Here is a 12,219-nt window from a genome sequence, read left to right as displayed (position 1 = left end):
GGGCCATCCTGCGTGACACTGCAGTGCCACTCCTAGATGGGCCAGGTGTTTGTGTCGGCCACTAGGGTCGCTTAGCTTACTCACACAGCTACCTCATTGCGCCTCTTTTTTTCTTTGCGTCATGTGCTGTTTGGGGAGTGTTTTTTGGAAGGGCCATCCTGCGTGACACTGCAGTGCCACTCCTAGATGGGCCCGGTGTTTGTGTCGGCCACTAGGGTCGCTTATCTTACTCACACAGCTACCTCATTGCGCCTCTTTTTTTCTTTGCGTCATGTGCTGTTTGGGGAGTGTTTTTTGGAAGGGCCATCCTGCGTGACACTGCAGTGCCACTCCTAGATGGGCCCGGTGTTTGTGTCGGCCACTAGGGTCGCTTAGCTTAGTCATCCAGCGACCTCGGTGCAAATTTTAGGACTAAAAATAATATTGTGAGGTGTGAGGTATTCAGAATAGACTGAAAATGAGTGGAAATTATGGATTTTGAGGTTAATAATACTTTGGGATCAAAATGACCCCCAAATTCTATGATTTAAGCTGTTTTTTAGTGTTTTTTGAAAAAAACACCCGAATCCAAAACACACCCGAATCCGACAAAAAAATTTCGGTGAGGTTTTGCCAAAACGCGGTCGAACCCAAAACACGGCCGCGGAACCGAACCCAAAACCAAAACACAAAACCCGAAAAATTTCAAGTGCACATCTCTAATTAATACTACCATTAACAATTGTATAATGTGATTAGGACATAAGCATACCTGAAATACTGGCGCACTATTCGTGCCCTAATGGCATGGCCATGCTGGGCCTCCATGCCCCGCATCATTGACCGGTCAACCCCTGGCTCCTCATCCTCTCTGGGAAATTCCTCAGTTTGAGGAAGCTCCACACAATTCCTCACAGCAATATTGTGCAGGATTGCACATGAGACCACAATTTTACTTACCATTTCCGGTGAATACATGAGGTCGCCACCAGTGCGGTAGAGCACATGGAAGCGTCCTTTCATGATGCCAATGGGGCGCTCCGTCAGCTGCCTAGTGGCTGTTATCGTGGAATTAAATACAGTTTGTGGCCCTGGCCTGGGTGTGCTGTATGGAGTCATGAGCCAGGGGGTGCAAGGATATCCACGATCTCCTGTAAAAAACACAATACAATCATAAGTATATAAATTCTCCAACATCACAGGGAAAGGAAAAATCAATACTACATGATGCCAATACAACTCACCCAATAGCCACGTGTCTTGGCCTTCCATCATTCTTAATCTTTGCCATATCCCTGATTGCCTAATGACGTGGGCATCATGCGCACTGCTGGGGTACTTGGCGTTCAGGGACAGGATCTGGAGGGATGGGCCACAAACAACCATCACATTCAGAGAGTGGAACATTTTTCTGTTCCTATAACTTTCTTCACTATGTTTTGATGCCATTAGTGGAACATGTGTCCCATCCACAACCCCAATAATGTGTGGGAAGCGACTACCCTTTTCCTGGAATTGCCACTTCAACACAACTACTGTAGGGACCCAACATCCAATGGCATTGAGATGAACTGCTTCACTCTCTTGCAAAAAGCAGCAATGACGCACCATAGCACTTTTGAGAAGGACCCCTGCAAAATTCCTACTAGCACTCCAACCACGTGCTGGAAGGAATCTGTGGCACAGAAATGTAACACAGCAAGGAATTGTGTCAATGCTGGTATTGATGTAGGATACCGACTGGATGTATCTAGATCACTCTCTATTATCGAGAGAGTTTCTAGGATGACATGATGGGGCAGCCTGTAGCGCCGCAAAACCTCACCATCTGGCATACCAAAAAGGGTGTGACAGGTATGAAAAATACTAGGCCTTGCACGCCTCCATTGCCTTCAAGGATGAGGGGCTGGTTGGGGTTGAATGGCTTCGGAGGTTAGATATGTGGCCACCAACATCCTGAAAAGGTAAAAAAATGAAATCAAAACAACATCCAATGTATTAAAACAATTACAACATGAAAATCAGTACTTCATCTAAAAAATACTTACTTCAGTCTCATAATCCATATCTAAATGTAGGATGCCAGGAGACAAGAAAATTAAATAATTAGGGCAAAAAAAAAACCAAAACAAAACCTTTTTAAACAAAAATCACAAATAACACTACAAACACACACTTAGCATGCATATACTTACCTTAAACACAATTCACACACAAATATACTTACATGGATACTTATAAAAAAAAAAGAAAACAACACCCCACCACCCAAAACACACAAAAAAAACATGCACATACCAGCAGATTGAAGAGAAAAAAATATCAGAAAATAAAGAAGCCACACTTGGGCAGAAATGAAAAAACAAAATATGCACCCTACGAAACAACACCTGCTACCCTTAGCACACTCACACACAAGACACCCACCTTCACGCCCCTTTTCACTAGCTAGCGAAGCCATTCCGCTGCACCACCTTCAACACGCCTCTTTGTCGTCGGGTCACTGCGAACACAATAAGCATTTGTATTTCAGCACATTCGTCGCACGGCTGACTTCGCACATGCGCATTGGTTCTTTTGCGCATGCGCATTGCACTAATCCCCGCTGCTTGTGATGCAATGATCCGCAGTGATCAACTCAGAATGACCCCCATAGTACATTACCAGATTTCTGCTCTAAGCAGATAGATTGAACAGATTATCTTATAGTGTGTATCCAGCTTTAGGTACAGGTTGAGTATCCCATATCCAGATATTACGAAATACGGAATATTCCGAAATATGGACTTTTTTGAGTGAGAGTGAGATAGTGAAACCTTTGTTTTTTGATGGCTCAATGTACACAAACTTTGTTTATACACAAAGTTATTAAAAATATTGTATTAAATGACCTTCAGGCTGTGTGTATAAGGTGTATATGAAAAATAAATGAATTGTGTGAATGTACACACACTTTGTGTAATGCACAAAGTTACAAAACATATAGTGGCTAAAATGACCTTGAGGCTGTGTGTATAAGGTGTATATGTAACAAAAATGCTTTCTGTGCTTAGACTTAGGTCCCATCACCATGATATCTCATTATGATATGCAATTATTCCAAAATACGGAAAAATCCGATATCCAAAATTCTTCTGGTCCCAAGCATTTTGGATAAGGGATACTCAACCTGTATCACTTAAACTAATGTACAAAAGCCTTGCCAAGTTCCCAATACAACAGAACACACTCCCACTTACATAAACAAAAAAGCAATGTCTTAGGCACACTCACAAAAGCATAATCTATAACCGGGTCCAGAATGGCATCAATCTGCATCAGTGAAGGGTTCATAAACAGCCAATCACAAGCAATGTGTTAGTGCTGGAGGTGGTAAACCAATGTTGTGCCAACCTCTGGCCATTTACATATATGTCCAGCGAACATATCAAACTATAATAAACCATTACATAGGTCTGTTTTTGTAACATATTTATTTGATACTTTTTTTTGGCTTCTGAACATGAAAATGACCCCCGATTTTCTGCAAAAATGTGTATTTATTTATAAGTCCTTTTTTTCATATTCATTAAATAAATAAATGTTTTCTGCCTACATTTATTATAAAACATTGTCTTAAATGAATTCAGTCAGTAGTATAGAATGTTGCAATTCAGTTCTCGTCGTAAAACTTCCCCCTGTCCGTGCATGCAATGCAGGAGTTATTACAGGCGATTTGCATTCAACTCCACTTCTGCTTCTGATGTATATTTTTATATATGTAGATTATTGTCACTGATTTAACTTGTTACATATTTACAGCTACATATTGCTACTAAAGCGTCAATGTCCTGAGAGAGAATAACCATTAGTGCAGAGGTTCCCAAACTGTGTGCCGTGACTCCCTGGGGTGCCTCGGGACACTTGCAGGGGTGCCCTGGGTTGGTGGTCCAGGACCAATTCAAATTATTCATAGTCAAAATAATAGGCAAAACCAGTGCTGGTGGCTGCCAGTCATAAAATACGTGGTCAAACAGAAGCAAATCTTGTCCCTAACCACACAACTGATCTTAAGGATGACATATAAACGCGATCTACTTAATGTAATATTTCTTTTATTATTTATTTCTAAATTTCTCAATAAGAATTTTTTGGCCTAGGGGTGCCGTGAAAAAAATTCTGATATTCTAGGGCGCCGTGATTCAAAAAAGTTTGGAAACCACTGCATTAGTGATTTATAGGATGAGTAAAAGCTGCACTTATTTGTTAAGACCACAAGGGGGCACCAGATGCCACACAATAAGCAAAGAAGATATTTTAGTGTAAAGAAACGCTTTGCTGAATCAATTTGTTTGTGTAAATATATTTTTTATGTTATTATTTAATCCCTGCATGGCACCAGATATTATTATTCTGTATCTCAGCAGATACATTTACAAGTTGTCCCCCATCTTTTTTTCTCATTGATTGTACAGGATAGTGGCATAAGTAGGTTTCTGTCCTATGTTACGGTTTGACTGGTCAAACTTCCACCCAGTGGGGCCCAGGTACTGGGAACGCGGCCAAATATGGGAGAGACATGACCACGCTCCTTTGCAATATGAAAATTAAAAATATTAAACATTTGTTCTTTACAGCAATTGTCCTTGGCTCCCACCCAACCCCTCCAATATGCTCAGGTAATTAGTACCCTCCCCAACCTCTCAATGCTCCTGGGTGTAAGCCACAGTTGCATACCCTCCTGCATCCTGCGGGAGGCTCCTGTTTCAGTCATAAATCTGCTGCTGAACATTGTACTTCAAATCTCCCGCATTCTTCAGATTCTGCCATGGGTGCAACTACACTGTAAGGTGCTTCTTTGCTGTAATCACTATGATTTACTGGATGACTTCTCATTATCCCATCTTGTGGAACCCCAGTCAGGAGAGACCGCACCACATGATCAGTGTCTTATCTATTCTGTGCTGGTGTGCACTCATCCATAGCTTGCTGCTGCTAGTGAGCTGTGACTTTGGGTAATAATTTTTGTTAGTAATCATTTTAGTAAAACACATTTGTTTAATTGGAGTATATGGCATCTGTCCAGGTTTAAATGTTTAAGTTATTAAGTTATCAAAGAGTTTAATGTAACTGCCAACATTATAAAAATAAATGGCAGCTTAGCAGGTCTAACAACACACCCATGTGGTTGCTGCCAGTGTCGTTTTTTTTTTGTTAAGGTGTCACCAGCAGCCCTGATCCCCAGCTTTCCTGTTTGTTCAGTTTTATAATCACTTTTACATTGCAAGATGGGTTTAAAGTTTTAATTCTGTTATCAATGTTGCTATTCCAAGACTTTTGGGTACACAACATTGTTTATCTATCATCCATAAGGTATATTGGGGAATTAGTACGATGGGGTATAGACGGGGTCCAAAGGAGCCGGTGCACTTTAAATTTCTTCAACTGGGTGTGCTGGCTCCTCCCCTCTATGTTCCCTCCCACAGGCAGTTGAGAAAAAAGTGCCCTCAGGAGAGGATGCACACTCTGGAGCTCCAGAGAGTTTTCTTCAGTTTCTTTGAAAACTTTATTTTCGGTATGCAGTTTGGGCAACGGCATACCTGCACCGTGGAAGTTAGGGAAGGGGGGCGGTCACTGGCTTCTGTAAGGTGTCAGAGCTGTTTCCCCACTGCAGGACCACCGCACTGAGAGGTTGTTGTACAGCGTGGCACTGCGCCTTAGTGGTCACAATCGCAGCATGCCGCACACCCCTAACATTGCCTGAAGGTGACGACAGTGGTGAATACAAACTGGGGCCCCCGCTAAGGGGGGTCCCTGGTTCTTGGTGCGGCAAAGATGCAGGGACGGCATACGAGACCCTCCTGGGGGACCCACTATAGCCCCCCTGTATACACTGGCAGCGGTAGTGAAAACTAACACTTGCTGTGATGTTTTACACTTATATGGGGACTTTGCCAGTATAAATATCACTGAAGCTCCGGCGCCATTACAGGTGGCGGAGCTTCCTCAGTGTGGGACCAGTGGCGTTTTGGCAGCTTCATCTGCTTACAGCTGCAGCAGCAGGCACACACAGCTCCTCCAGACACTCAAGATATGCAGGAAAACTGGTACAGGGGTGTAGCAAAGGCGGAGAGCCACTATTGTACACAATCTGTGTCCTGAAAAGGACTAATTCTCTGGTGTTACACAGCTTGCAGCCTCACTGGGGCTGTTAAGCTTGAGTGTGCTGTCCCCTTCTCTCTGTCTCCCTCTCACATACAGTAAGGGCAGTTTTGCTATTATATTACTTGTCTGTGTGTATGAGTATATAAGTGTTGTTTACTGTAAACATGGTAAAACACCAATTATGCAGTGTATGCCACACCAGATTCTCTCCCTCTACATCTGGTTCCATATCATGTGAACAAAGCAGCCAGTCCTCACAACTCCGTGAGGGGGCTGGGGGGAGGGTCAAGAGCCTTCCCAGTTAGGTGCCATAAAATCCATGATGTCAGATATGTCATCTAAGCTCACTGCTAATACTCAGAAAACTCAACAACTGCAGTAGGCTGTTGCAAATTTACCTGCAAGGGCAGATGTTCCACAGCCCCCCCCCCCCCCCCCCCCTCTAGATCAGGACCACAAAAGCATTGGTTACCTGCTTTACTCTCAGACTCTGATGAGATACAGAAGGAGGGGGAGGAATTGGATCCTGTTACTGGGGATTCCCCTTCTACACAGGGTATTGAACACCTCATTCTAGCTATACGGGATGTGTTAAAACTCACTCTAGAGGATCCTGCGGCACAGCAGTCTTTTTATTAACACAGAACAAACTCAGTGTCCTTTTCCCTGATTCTGCAGAGTTATATGAGCTGTTTAAATTAGCCTGGAAAAATCCAGATAAAAAATACCAAGTGTCAAGATGGCTTTTGCACACTTTCCCATTTGCTCCTGAAGGCAGGAAACTCTGGGAGAACCCCCGCTGTTGACGTATCAGTCTCTTGCTTATCTAAAAAGGCGGTACTGCCAGATCTGGGATCCTTTACCATAAAGGACCCAAGGGATAGAAAAATAGAGACTACACTGAAGTCTATCTACACAGCAGCAGGTATATCACAAAAACCGGTCATAGCAGGTTGCTGGATGACTCATGCCATTCATACGTGGGCTACTCAAATTCAGGAGGGCCTCTCAGGGAATATGTCCCTGGTCCCTACGGTGACTCTCCTAAAACACATTCAGGACACTGCACGCATCCTGTGTGACTCTCTCAAGGAGATAGGCAATATTAGTGCTAGAACCACTGCTATGGCAGTGTCGGTGCGCAGAGCTTTTTGGCTGCGTCCAAGCGCAGTGTAGAGTCTCTCCCTTTTTCAGGGGATTGGCTCTTCGTGGTGGAATTGGATATGTGGATTTCTAAAGTTGCTGTAGGGAAATCCACATTTCTCCCCTCTGGGGCCCTGCCTGCTAGACATTCCTACCCGGGGCCGTCTACCCAGTTCTTTCAGTCTAACAGATTTAGATCAAGGGCCAGAGGTACCTCTAATGCGGCTAGAGGAACCAGAGGTAAGACAAGAAAACCAACAATCGCAGGTTCTCAGGAGAGCACCAGTTCAGCTTCCACTAAGGCCTCAGCATGATGGTGTCCACCAACCCCGAGGCGATCTCAAGGTGGGAGCTCGGCTGCGTCACTTCAGCCGCATCTGTGAAAGCTCCTGCCAAGATACCTGGGTAAAGGACCTCATTTCTCAGGGCTACAAGCTGGAGTTCGATGGCGCTCCTCCCCAATGATTTTTCAAATCAAGCTTACCAGCTTTGGAGGATATGCGTTTTACGCTGCAACAGGCAATCCCAAGATTGGTCCAGTTCCAAATCACTGTTCCAGTGCCACTGCAAAAACAGGGAAAGGGTTAATACTCCAACCTGTTAGTGGTACCGAAACCAGAACATTCGGTAAGGCCTATTTTGAATTTAAAATCCTTGAACCCTTACCTCAAGGTTTTCAAGTTCAAGATGGATCCTTGCGAGCAGTGATTGCGGGCCTGGAAGAACAGGAGTTCATGGTCTCCATGGATATAAAAGATGCCTATCTCCATATCCCGATTTGGCCACCTCACCAGGCTTACCTGAGGTTTGCCCTGCTGAACGATCACTACCAGTTACAGGTGCTACCCTTGGGCCTGTCCACAGCTCTGAGGGTGTTCACAAAGGTGATGGCGGAGATGATGTTCCAACTCTGGGTCCAGAAGGTCAATATTGTTCCTTATCTGAATGATCTCTTGATAAAAGCGAGATCCAGAGAGCTTTTATTGCTTCATATAGACCGCACTATCCAACTTCTGTCACACCATGGGGGAAACTCAATTTACAGAAGTCCCACATGGAGCCAACTCAGCGGCTCCTGTTCCAGAGAATGTTGCTGGATACTGTGGCCCAGAAAGTGTTCCTCCCAGAGGACAAAGTGAGAACACTTAAGGAGATGGTCCGAATGGTTCTCCGGAATACTCAAATATCCATCATCTTTGCATAAGATTGTTGGGGAAAATGGTAGCCTCATACGAGGCGATCCAGTATGGAAGGTTCCATGCCAAAACATTTCAATTGGATCTCCTGAGCAAGTGGTCCGGATCATATCTTCAGATGCACCGGATAATACGGCTGTCACCTCAGGCCAGGATTTCCCTCCTGTGGTTGCTGCAGTCCTCCAACCTACTGGAAGGTCGAAGTTTCAGGATTTAGGATTGGATCCTTCTCACGACGGATGCGAGTCTAAGAAGATGGGAAGCTGTCACCCAGGGGGCTCAGTTCCAGGGCAGGTGGTCAGCCCACGAAGCCATACTTCTGATCAACATTCTGGAACTTTGGGCGATCTAAAATGCACTGATTCAGGCCTCTCCTCTACTCAGGGATCACGTGATCCAAGTTCAGTAGGACAACACCACGGCAGCTTTGCTGGTATTGCTCACTAACCAGGGACACCTCAGGCGAGGGCAGTAGATGCACTGATGTCGCCTTGGCCTTACCGGCTGGTCTACCTGTTTCCTCCGATTCCATTGCTCCGAAGGGTGCTAAAGCGAATCAGGAATCAAAGAGTCCAGGCAATTCTGATTGCCCCAGATTGGCCTCAGAGGGCATGGTACGCAGATCTTCTGGACATGTCCGTTGAAGACCCTTGTGCTCTGCCACTGAGAAGAGGTCTTCTTCAACAAGGACCGCTTGTCTACCCGGACTTATGCCGACTTCGTTTGATGGCATGGAGGTTGAGCGGAACATCCTAGCTCACAAGGGCCTTTCCAAAAAGGTTATTGTTACCATGGCTCAGGCCAGGAAACCTGTGACATCAAAACACTATCATAATAGCTATAGAAGATATGTCTCTTGGTGTGAGGAACGCACGTATCCGCCTGCAGGGTTCCACTTGGGACGTTTCCTATGTTTACTGCAGGCTGGTGTGGATAAAGGTTTACGTCTGGGTTCCATTAAGGTCCAGATTTCAGCTCTCTTAATTTTCTTCCAGAAGAAATTGGCACTGTTGCCAAAAGTTCAGACCATCTTGCAAGGGATACGTCACATACAACCTCCTTTTGTGCCACCCATGGCACCCTGGGATCTGAATGTAGTGTTGGAATTTCTACAGTCCTCCTGGTTTGAACCTCTGATAATGGTAGAAGGCAAGTATCTCACGTGGAAGACGGTGATGTTATTGGCCCTGGCTTCTGCTAGGCGTGTCTCAGAATTGGGTGCCTTATCGTGTAAAAGTCCCTACTTGGTCTTTTACGAGGACAGAGCGGAGCTCAGGACTAGGCAGTGGTCCTGCCGAAGGTCATCTCTGTGTTCCACTTGAATCAACCTATTGTGGTTCCGTCAAGTTCTGACACTTCTGCTCCTCCAGAAGCATTGGATACTGTGTGATCTTCAAAGCTCACACAGCATTGGATACTGTGTGAGCTTTGAAGATCTATGTCAAGAGGATGGCTCGGATCAGAAAGATGGATTACTTTTTCGTGATATAGGATTCGCAGAAAAAGGGTTGCCCTGCTTCTAAGCAGTCCATTGCTCATTGGCTTAGGCTTTCTATCCAACGGTTATGGAACACAGCACTGCGTTTTGGGATTCCCAATCAATTATATAGAAGTCTAAGTAGCTGCACATTTGCTATGAATACAAGGAGACTTTTGCTTCAAAAATAACAACATTTTTAATTAAAATATACACATACAATACATTTCCCTGGCCAAAAAGGATACTCAGTTTGGGCAGGCGCTGCTGCAGACGTCTCTGCACATTCCTGCCCATTCTGGAAGCTTTGGGACGTCCCCATCGTACTAATTCCCCAATATGGATGCTACAGAAAATAGGAATTTAATTACTTACCGGTAAATCCTTTTCTCGTAGTCCATAAGGGATATTGGGAGCCCGCCTCCGTGCGTTGACTTTTCTGCAGCTCTCTTATATGGTAACTGTTCAGCTGTTGCTGTTTTGTTACCAGCCATTGCTGGTCTTTTTATGTTAATGGTGTGATGGTGTGTGAATCTCACCACTCATTGTTGTTATGTTCCTTCTCTCAAGTATGTCCTTTCTCCTTTTGGCACTATTTTACCTATAACTGCATGTGGAAGGGGTCATAGAGGGGAGGAGCCAGCATACCCAGTTGAAGAAATTTAAAGTGCACCGAATCCTTTAGTACCCCATCGTACTAATTCCCCAATATCCCTTATGGACTACGAGAAAAGGATTTACTGGTAGGTAATTAAAATCCTATTTTGTCTTCCCACCTCCATTTCTGTCAGTTATTTCAGTTCATTGATTTATAGTTACAGTATTTTAGTCAGTTATTATAGTTCATTAAAGTTTTCATCCAAATCCCTCCAGTGAAAGGCCCAGAACAGGCTCCCTGTGTCAAAGTTCTGTCTGGCGTACAACAACAGGAGGTCTGACAAGAACCTCAACCCTTTAGTATGTCTTCTTGGACCCAATGTTGTCACTCTGAGAAGTTTTCATCCATAACCATCCAGTGGAAGGCTCATATTAGGCTCCCCGTGTCAAAGTTCTGCCCAGCGTACTCCATCGGGACCCTAACCCTCCTAAAACCCGGCCAGGATCCAACTGAACCACCTTGCATTGTTTTCATCCCAATCGGTGCAGGGGTGCCTGAATACATAACCCGACAGACAAACAGACCAATTAATTTTGTATATAAGATATTTGTATGTGTGTGTATTACACAATAAAATGCTCTGACAGGTATCTAACAAGAATGAAGAGAAATAAAAGAAATGTACTCCTGACAGTAAGCATACAGCCATGCTCTCATTAGTAAGTCTGTGTCCTTCATGAAGGGGAAAATGTGGATATGTAACCCTTATGTTATGTGCAATTGCATCAATGTAGCCACTGGACATGTGCACATGAGCAGGTAACCTTGTCATGCATAGGAATCTGCGCATGAACAAAAGTACAAACAACAATTCAACAACCTGCCAGCTATCACTTCTGTACAGGCTTGGACTGGCCCACAGGGGTACAGGGGAAACCACCGGTGGGCCCCACTGCCTGGTGCCCCACCTCCTGCTCTAAGGATCAGGTTCCAGACTGTGCACTTGAATTATACATATGTTACCTTATACTGGTTTATGGTGTATTTTCTACAGTGCATTGCTGTTATTAATCTGGTACATTATCATGCATGCTGCAGCTGAATTTACTGTATATATTTATGAAGGGGCCCAGATGTTGCACTCTGTAATGGTTAGTCAAACCAATGTGGTGGCAGGCCACCCCCATCTGCAGACTGGCCACACCCCTAAACATGAGCCACTACCAGTGGCGGAAGTTCCGGAGGCAACGGAGTCGGTCGCCGCCGGGCTCCAGCTCTGAAGAGGGCACCTGGCCCGGCCCCTACCGTCTCCATTGCCTCTGCTGAGCTCCAGCCTCCGTGCGCAGCGCGAGAGCGCTCCGATCAGCGCTGCCGTGTATAGCAGCGCGGCGCACGCCATACTTTCAGCAGGGGCAGGAGGGGTTTGCCGGCAGTGTGTCAGGCAATGCTCCCGCCTCCTCACAGCCCTGCTCACTCGTCTCCCGCCAGCTCTCTCCCCACCCCCGGCTCAGAGGGTCAGCTTGAAGACGGGACTCGTGAGCTGCTGCCAGAAGATGCCTCTTCTATTGGTGAGGAGCAGCAGCAGTGGCTGTAGTGTTAGGGACATGGGCTGTGTGTGTGTATATACATAGGGTTGTGTGTGTATCCTATATGGAGCTGTGTGTGTGTACAGTATATACAGG

At 45.2% G+C, this 12,219-nt stretch overlaps 1 long non-coding RNA gene across 1 annotated transcript in view; it reads right to left on the bottom strand.

The window, feature by feature from the left end:
* LOC134980138 (uncharacterized) overlaps nt 1-12,219 on the bottom strand; it is a 46,162-nt gene that overhangs the window by 15,505 nt on the left and 18,438 nt on the right. Inside the window, exon 2 of the long non-coding RNA XR_010190337.1 lies at nt 2,407-2,482. This is a non-coding gene — a long non-coding RNA (uncharacterized LOC134980138). The remainder of the gene's footprint in view (nt 1-2,406; nt 2,483-12,219) is intronic.

Source organism: Pseudophryne corroboree, chromosome 12, assembly GCF_028390025.1.
Source record: "Pseudophryne corroboree isolate aPseCor3 chromosome 12, aPseCor3.hap2, whole genome shotgun sequence".
Taxonomy (NCBI): Eukaryota; Metazoa; Chordata; class Amphibia; order Anura; family Myobatrachidae; genus Pseudophryne; species Pseudophryne corroboree.
This window is presented reverse-complemented; position numbering and strand designations above follow the sequence as displayed.